A 10,000-nucleotide genomic window follows, 5' to 3' on the forward strand; every position below is an offset into this window, starting at 1 on the left:
CTCAAGCAGGTATATAATATATGTAATTATCTATAAAGATATATTAGGAATACATTTTCTAGCAATAAATCTATAGGAATTCGCAACAAACTGCATTCACAGCTTTATAACTTAATATAGTATATAGACTAACTGAATAAGAAAAAACATTTCCAGGCTCGCACACACGCGCGTGCGTGCGTGCGTGCGTGCGTGTGCGTGTGTGCGTGAGCGTGCGCACCCATAATTTCATTGGCTGACGCGAACACTAGTGAATTTGCTATTCCGTCATTGCAAAATGCATCGAAGACTGCTGAGTCATGCGACTTTATGCAACGGAGAAACTGTCAATATTCACCAGTATTGGTTGTAGTCGCACATATATAATATATACATACATACATACATACATACATATGTATATACATATATATATACATATATATATATATATATATATATTATATATATATATTATATATATATATATAATATATATATATGTATATACATATGTATGTATGTATGTATGTATGTATGTATGTATGTAGAAAAAGAGAAAGAGAGATGCTTATTTATATATATATATATATATCGTTGCTATTTTGCAAAGGTGTCGTAAGTCCAAAACGCTTTTTTTTTTTTTTAGAAAGCGAAAAAATAGTTTCACCATTCCATAGCAAAATCGTTATACTACATTTTGTCAATTTTGGTATATTGGTATCTGAGGCAGCTGAAGATGTGATAATTTGACCAAAAGATCTGGGTATTGCAAGCAAAAATAGATATTGGAAAAAACATATTTGGCCAAAGTTGGATATACGACAGTTTAACATAATAGTAATGATATCTATGTATATATATATATATATAAGTAGGTGAATGAATTATCCTATGTTTATCGTCAGCATGGAAAATTCGAGAGTGAAGGAATTTTGTTAACATCTTCGTTCGACTCCATTCTTTCATTTATTCATATATATATATATATATATATATATATATATATACATAGTCCACAAGTTATTTTTTATTCTTCCTCTGTTTATTTTCTCTTATTCCTTTCTATTGAAGAGCATAGACTCTAAATATAAAGACTTCCTCACTTTCTCGAGCGTCAAACTAATACACCTGTTTGGTGTTCATACACTTGTCTTCGTCTTTTGTTTTTCTGTAAATTTCAGCTATGTATGTGTGCTTCTGTGTAAATGTATGTATGTATATATGTTTGTGTTTGTATATATGTATATAATATATATATATACATATATATATATATATATATATATATATATATATATATATATATATATATATGGGTGGGTGGTTGTGTTTAATAAAAGGAACCAATAAATAATTATACTACAAACAGTACATGTTAAAAAGTTACAAGTACCTACTACCAACAGTAAATGCGATGCTATACACAGACACACACACACGCACACACACACACACACCACACACACACACACACACACACCACACACACACACACACACACACACACACACACACACACATATATTATATATATATATATATATATATATATATATATATATATATATATATATACACACACATATATATACATATATGATACTTAATGCATATACGTTGTTGAAAGCCTTCTGAGCTGCGGTATTCATCTGGAGAAAGTATCTCGTACAAAGTTTTAAAAATCCGACAGAAATATATGAGTAACAGACAGAAAGTTCTAGCGGCTGATAAACTCTCTTATACTTCTGTGTTTTTGACACTATACGTCTCTATGCGATATTTCCTCGAGACGAATACCGGAGGTTTCATGCTTTCAGCGTATGTGTTTGCTTTAAGCATGATACACAGAAATTTGGATAGGTATGTGTTTGTGAATGGGTTGGTTTAAGTTTGTGTGTGTGTGTGTTCCTCCAAACATATATGATGAACACGTTTTGCAGCTGTACTAACTCTTAGTTTGCAGCTAACTAATTCTAAAGCTATATAACCTAACACAATACTTTGTACATAAACTAAACGTAAAAAGGTACTAAATATATTTTGTTTACTGTCGTTTTTACAACTTCAAACAGCAACATTTCAAATACTCACAAAGTGAAACAATCTTCTGCTAATACTTTTATTATTAAATTTATTTTCCTCGCGTGCAATAGTACTGTATTCCTGTTAGTATCGTACAATTTTTCTAGAACTACTGAATTTTCGAGGTGCCAATATTTTTCCTTGTCACTTTATTAGAAATACGAGAAGCTATATTTTTTTTCCATATTTACTAATAGTTTCAGAAGATTATATTTCGAAAAATATTAAACAGGATTCGACATACTGATGTCGTATAAAATATTGTCAAATACCTCTTCTCTTTTTTTCTCCGTTCTTTGTAAATAACTTTTTGCACCACATAAATTAATCAAAATCGCTTGAGACCAATAACAGACGTTTTAACAGACTTGCAAGAGTGAAGACATCTCTCTATATTTTAGGAAAATGTCGTTTGACCAATGCAATCTGACGGAGATATATGTGGCATGTAGGAATTGTATAAACTGTTTTTTATCTTCAAAAAGTCGAACAATGTCTCAAACTTTTGCATATGAGTCGTAAATTCAGCAGAAATATTGTAAACGAAGAAAAAGTAGTTTAAATGTAATTTCAATAACGAAAGAAAAAAAACAGTCACTAAAATCAGCCACAATATTTCAAATTATGATCAGCAAAGAAAAACCACACAAAGTGAAGAGTGGCATAAACCAATTCCTGATTATAGAATTTATCAAGTGTCTCAGATATTTCAGATATTGTAAAAATAATTTTTCAATACATTTCAAAATTTAACTTTTCATTCAAAGTGGAATCTTCAAAGTAGACTGGATTTATTTAAAACTAAAAATATTCCACAGTACAAACACATTTATATTCTACATACATATTGTATACATATATGTGTGTGTGTGTTATATATATATATATATATATATATATATATATATATATACACATACATATTATATCCATATATATATATATGCATATATGTATAGTTTACTGTTCGCATATAGATAGGATCAACAGAAAAGTACCCCATCCAGTGAGAGATAAATATCATATGTCACACACTCAATTACAAAATATGCTACAATTAGTTCCATGCTTTAAGATACATTAAATTGGCAGATTCATGTAACATGGCATGTCATTGTCTATTTTAATGTTTCATATATATATATATACATGTGTAGTCTTTTATTCGTTTACTTGTTTCAGTCATTTGACTGCGGCCATGCTGGAGCACCGCCTTTAGTCGAACAAATTGACCCCAGGACTTATTCTTAGTCTATCGGTCACTTTTGACGAACCACTAAGTTACGGGGGCGTAAACACGCCTGCATCGCTTGCCAAGCGATGGCTGGGGGGACAAGCACAGATACACAAACATATATATGTATGTGTATGTGTATATATATATATATATACATATATCAGCCGAAATTGCGAGGATAATCCGGTTCTTGACTGAAGATATAAGGCTTCGAATGACCCGTCCTTGATTTTTTTGTATCGTCTATCTGGATGTTTTGTTGTCCCTTTTTGTATCATCTAGTTGTCCGGATGTTTTGCGTTCTTGTCATATTTTGTACTTTATTGTATATATATATATATACATATACATATATTTATGTATATATATATATATATTATATATATAGAGAGAGAGAGAGAGAGAGAGAGAGGACAGAGAGACAGAGAAAGAGGGAGAGGGAGAGAAAGTGTGTATATATATATGTGTGTGCGCGAGTATGTATATATATATATATATATATATATATATATATATATATATATATATATATATATATATATATATATATATATATATATATGTATGTATGTACGTATGTATGTGTATCATACTAAGTGAAATATAAACATATTGCATAGAAATAAATGATTTTGGCAAAGGTCATATTTTCTCGTGGAATTGTGTGTTATATGTCACCAAATACAAAGTAAAGTTTATTCACAATATCTGGAACGAAGCACCATTTTTTCAGTTGATATTCCATACCCTAATTATATTTTGGATTTTTAATCTATTTTAACTCATTTGAGAAAAACCAATAATTATTTTTCAAAATGTCAATTTTATCCTCTAATTGCAACATTTGCTTCTTGTTCTTTGTTCATTAAGTTTCCAGTGTCTTCTTTGGAAATATACTAAGTATTCCATATATGTTATGGAATACGCGATTCATTTATTGCTAGTAATAAATATACATACACCTTTACTGTTTACATCCACATTTGAAGTGAAACTTATTGTGTCTACATACATCTATGATAACGCGGCGAAATTTGAACTCAGAAAGGTGAAGGTGAACGAAATGCCACGAAGCATTTTGTCCGGTGTGTTAATGATCCTTCCATCTCACCACCTTTACACAGTATTTGATGATATTGATGATTTCCAACAATGGCGCTTAGAACATTTTAATGAGAGATAAGGCGTGTGTGCTTAACTGTATGCCGAGCTCCATCCCGGAAAGGTAAACTTAATGGCGGCCATATTTGAATTGAGAAAATATAAAATGTCGTTCAGAAATCCTCGGACAAATCAACATTTTATCATTCACTCTTTTGTGTTCTCCGCTCACCGCTCGTTAAACATCTAATAAACATAGATATAACCTATGTTTCTAGTCAACAGTCCTCACTCTGTACTCCTATAAAACAGTTTAGTTATTCTCTCGTGTAAAACCGAATAACAATTACTATAACAACAATAGAAACTGCAAGGAGCGGAAGTGAGGGAATGATGGGAAATGGGTGGTGTGTGTGTTGTGATGATAGCGTTGGCGTTCATGTCGGAGCGTTTGGATATTGAATTATTCAGTCTGTGGAATAATTCCTCAAAGAATCATGGCTCAGTTCTACAAAAGACACCAACAAAGCCGAACACAAACGAATGCTTCAGACGGTGTTTTGTTTCTTTTTATTTTTGGTTTTTTATGTCGCTATTTGAACATGTATGTGCATGTGTGTGTGTATGTCTGCATGTGTGTGTGCGTGCGTGTGTGTGTATGTGCGTGTATGTGTTTGTTCATGTCTATATATTCATTTGTTGGCTTTATACGTACGTGTGCGTTTGTGTGTGTATGTGTGCATATGCTTTGTTATGCTTGCATATGTATTTGTGTGGTCATGTATGTATACGTGTTATACAGAATTGGTCAGTTTGATGTCGATAAGTATGAAGATGTAAAAGAAGAATGGGAAATAAGATCAGTCTCTAGTATTATATGCACGTGTGATAGTCATAATAAAGAAAAATAAACAACCAGCTTGACCTATATTATCACCTTATCACCTTTATCGCTGGCAAAAGCTGTTTGGTGAGGCTTAACCAACATCAATATACAAACTTTGTTTCATAGAAGAGCGTCTATCCTATGGAAATAATAAAACTAAATCAAATATTGTAAATAGTTCAAAGACGCCATCTGCATGACAAACAATAGTTAAGTTAACGGTAACATATTTAATGCCGAGTGCATAAAAAAAGCGAACCGGGCGTAATTATACGGTATTCTCTAAACAGTTCTGTTTCTCTAAACCAACCAGTTAAACTTGTTATGTTTATATGTCTATTATATAAGTTATATATATTATCTCATACCCTGATACTGTATGGACTGCGATCTCCGTTGACAGATCGCTGATATTAAATAAAGTGATAAAAAGTATGCAAATTAATCGATTCGTTTCCCTGAAGCTAGTGGACTTGTGTATATAAACAGATTGGCTGTTTTTTCTCTGCGATTGGTTAAATTGATACAGACGCCTCTGATGAGAGCTCAATAAGGTTCGAAAACCGATTAAGGCTGTTCGTCGTTTTTTACCATCAACGGAAAAACTGTTAAATTGGCCATATTTAAAATTTTACCTGATGATGGTGGATTATATATTGTTATGTAATCTTTTATGATTGCATTAAATAAATAAAATCCTGCCGAAACAGCTGTCGTAAATTTTAAACGTCATTTGTATTTATATCTTATATTTGCTGCATAGGTTACATATATATGATATAGTCTTGTATGTTTAAACAATAATTTTTCAGTGAATACGAGAAAGTATCGACTTTGCGGAAGAGGGCATAATAAGACTGAAACATGTTGCGAATTGGTAGAGTTGTTAGGGTATAGAACAAAACATCTGGTATTTGTTCCGGTTTTCTGTACCCTGTTTTCAAATCCCTCCGCCTTTCTTCCTTTCTGGTTCGATAAAATACACACAGATCGAGGATGGGGAATTGACAGAAATGTAGTGAGTGCTTTGTGGTATCTGTTCGGGATCTTTCTATTACGAGTTGTTGAGAAGTGGACTTCATCTACCGCTCGGTTTAACGCCACATTTTAATATTTTAACCAAACGCCATTTAGTAGAAAAATGTTAAGGCCAGATCTTCACTTTAACAGAAACTTTCCTTCTTTCTACTGCTGATCTTGAACGCCCTAAAAACCATATTCCGTTGGCGCTGCCCTTTCGTCTTAACAAAACGGTGCAAATAGAATGCATAATATTATTTCTTATTTGAGCACAAAGCCTAATAATACTTGATGGGAGTGGGTTATTTGATTACATCAAACCTAGTGCTCGACTATTACTTTTGATCGACCCCTAAAGGATGTAAGGCAAAGCCAACCTCGGCGGAATTTGAACTCAGAACGTAAAGCCGGAAGAAATGCCGCTAAACAACTTGTCCGACGCACCAAAATTCTGCCAACTGGCCACCTTAATAATTTTGTGGGGGAAGGGACAGTAATTTCAGAGGGAGGAGGGTACTCGATTACATCGACCCTAATACTTGAAGGGGCCTAATAGCATCGAAATAATAATGAAAGGTAAAGTTAACCTCTGCGAATTTGAACTGCGCATGTTAAGACCCAAATGATAAAATATACATCACCAATTAATTAGTATTGTTTGTTTTTTTTCCTTCTCCGTGTAATGATTTCTAATTAAATATTGATCTTATCAAATGTATAAACACAAATTTAATTATAGTTTGACAACAGACCATCTTTCACGTATGATAGACATCATAAAAAAATTACTCATTCCCTTGGTGAAAGTTATCTGATACATCGTTAGACATAACATAAAATGATGTAATAACACAATCGATAGCAGTCTGTATACTGCTGCTGTTACAAGACACAAGACTCGTATTATAGCTTATATATAACACCAATGTTATCTATAGGACATAAGACTAATATTAGATATACACCAGTGTTATACACGGAAGGTAATAAGACCAGTGGGTCCGGTCAATGAAATAAGCCACATAAATAAAATACAATACTGTCAAAAATCTCAACAGTCTCAACCAAAGAATCAAACACATTGGTAGCGTTATATAGGATGTAAGATGAGCAATAAATCCAAAGACCATGTACCTGTTATTAAGTAACTTACTTAAATGTATGTGGAAGCGGAATGGCTCAGTGGTTAGGGCATAGGATCGCGGTTTCGATTCTCAGACGGGGCTTTGTGCGTGTTTATTGAGCGAAAACACATAATGCTCCACGTGGCTCCGGCAGGGTGTCGTGACGAACCCTGCTGTACTCTTTCACCACAACTTTCTCTCACTCTTTCTACGTGTTTCTGTTGTACCTGTATTTCAAAGGGCCAGCCTTGTCACACTCTGTGTCACGCTGAATCTCCCCGAGAACTACGTTAAGGGTACACGTGTCTGTGGAGTGCTCAGCCACTTACACGTTAATTTGACGAGCAGGCAGTTCTGTTGATTGGATCAACTGGAACCCTCGTCGTCGTAACCGACGGAGTGCCACTTAAATGTATGGAACTTTAAGACAATGGGTCTCAAACCTTTTCCCCCTATCGAGCCATTTTCTCCCTATTTTACTCTGCTGGACCCTCAAAGCCATTTGATGCCCCAAAAATCCTATTATATTTTTATAATTCGATATTGATCGGAATTATATTAAAAAAACCTGTTAAAATATTTCGTGTATTGTACATGTATAATTAATTAATTGTACATAATTTTTAACAACAAAATCACGTATGGACACCACGCCCCACCCAACGGCCATGTGGACCCCTAAAGGTCATATGAACCCCGGTTGAGAACCACAGATTTCTTGAATGGAAATAAATAATTATAAAGCAATAACCTTGAATGGTGTTGTATACTAGCGAAACAACAATATTAACGAACTAGTAATTAACTCCGGGATCGTTTCTAAGCCACAATTTTTATGCCTGGAATGAAAAAAATAAAGCATCTGGATAAAAATATAAAGTGTTCCTATTTTGAGGTTTGAAACCAATTGTTGATGAACCTCGATACTCCTCTAAAACTGCTGAATCAAGGAGTAGAGGTTAAAACTCTGAGTACCAGCAAAAGATCATGCATAGTTATGTTTGCTGAAACCTAGGAATGGTGAAATATAAAGACAGGAAGCGCAGCATCTATTAGTCACGTAACTGTTGCAACACGTCACAAGGTTTCCAACAACAGGCAGCCAGAACACGTGTGTTGAATATAGGAGGCAGCGAAGACCTTAAAGCACTAAGATACGATCTAAAATATCGATTATGCCAGTCAATATATCGACGCCATTAAACATCTGATCAGCAGCTACCCCAAAATGTCACACAGGAAACATTCCCATCAAATGTAAACATAACTGGCCAGATATTGTTTGGGAGAGACAAGAAAATGTGCGTACCATCTTCTGGCGTGAATAACTCTTTGAAAATCAAAGAGGAAGATAATACCTATTTCTTTACTACCCACAAGGGGCTAAACACAGAGAGGACAAACAAGGACAGGCAGACGGATTAAGTCGATTATATCGACCCCGGTGCGTAACTGGTACTTAATTAATTGACCCCGAAAGGATGAAAGGCAAAGCGACCTCGGCGGAATTTAAACTCAGAACGTAGCGGAAGACGAAATACCGCAAAGCATTTCGCCCAGCATGCTAACGTTTCTGCCAGCTCGCCGCCTACAAGAGGAAGATAATACCGATGGACAACTGCTTCGAACCCTCCAGCTGATATATCCAGATTGTAAATTTAGGACAATAATGTTGGGTGCGCTTGGTACTGTGGATAAATGCTTACGTGACAATCGAGGTAAGTTAGGGTATTCAGAAAACGAAATCAACCTCCTGTGTCGCACATTATGAATACAATCTGTAAGTGGAACAGTAAAAATATGCAAGACTTTTCTCAGGTTTAAAATGTGAAATTGTTTTTGTTGTTTACATTCGAACGATGGAGCTTTATATCTTTGTTGAAAACCAGTTCCTTCTTCAGAGGAAGAATTTAAATGATTAAGAACAGAAGCGAGCATACATCTATCCATACATACATACATACATACATACATACATACATACATACATACATACATATATACATACTTACATACATACATGCACGTATACAGGCATACATACACGCATGCGTACTTACAGACATATATACATGCACGCATACATACATACATAATACATACATACATACATACATACATACATACATGAATACGTACATACATACATACATATTACCAATAACGACTCGTAAACACACATATATACCTACGAACATTAATGTGGGTATACGTGCCACATATGCACACATGGCGGCACCATACACCCAATGTATACATATATATATATATATCCATACATACATACATATATATATATATATATATATATATATATATATATATATATTCATTTATAAATACATACATATATATATAGTCTCATTCATACACACACAAACATATACGAGTACATAAATAATGCTTTTGGAAATTATTAATTACAACATTAAAAGTCTAGTAGAATGCGAATGTATACAGGCAATTATTCTCTCGTTTACGACACCAACTTCCAGAGAAGAGTTTTGCATTCAATTCTTTGACAAACTGCATTATATTCACTGAACTTCGCCATTTCATTCCAATCTG

This window comes from Octopus sinensis, unplaced genomic scaffold, assembly GCF_006345805.1.
Source record: "Octopus sinensis unplaced genomic scaffold, ASM634580v1 Contig11632, whole genome shotgun sequence".
Taxonomy (NCBI): Eukaryota; Metazoa; Mollusca; class Cephalopoda; order Octopoda; family Octopodidae; genus Octopus; species Octopus sinensis.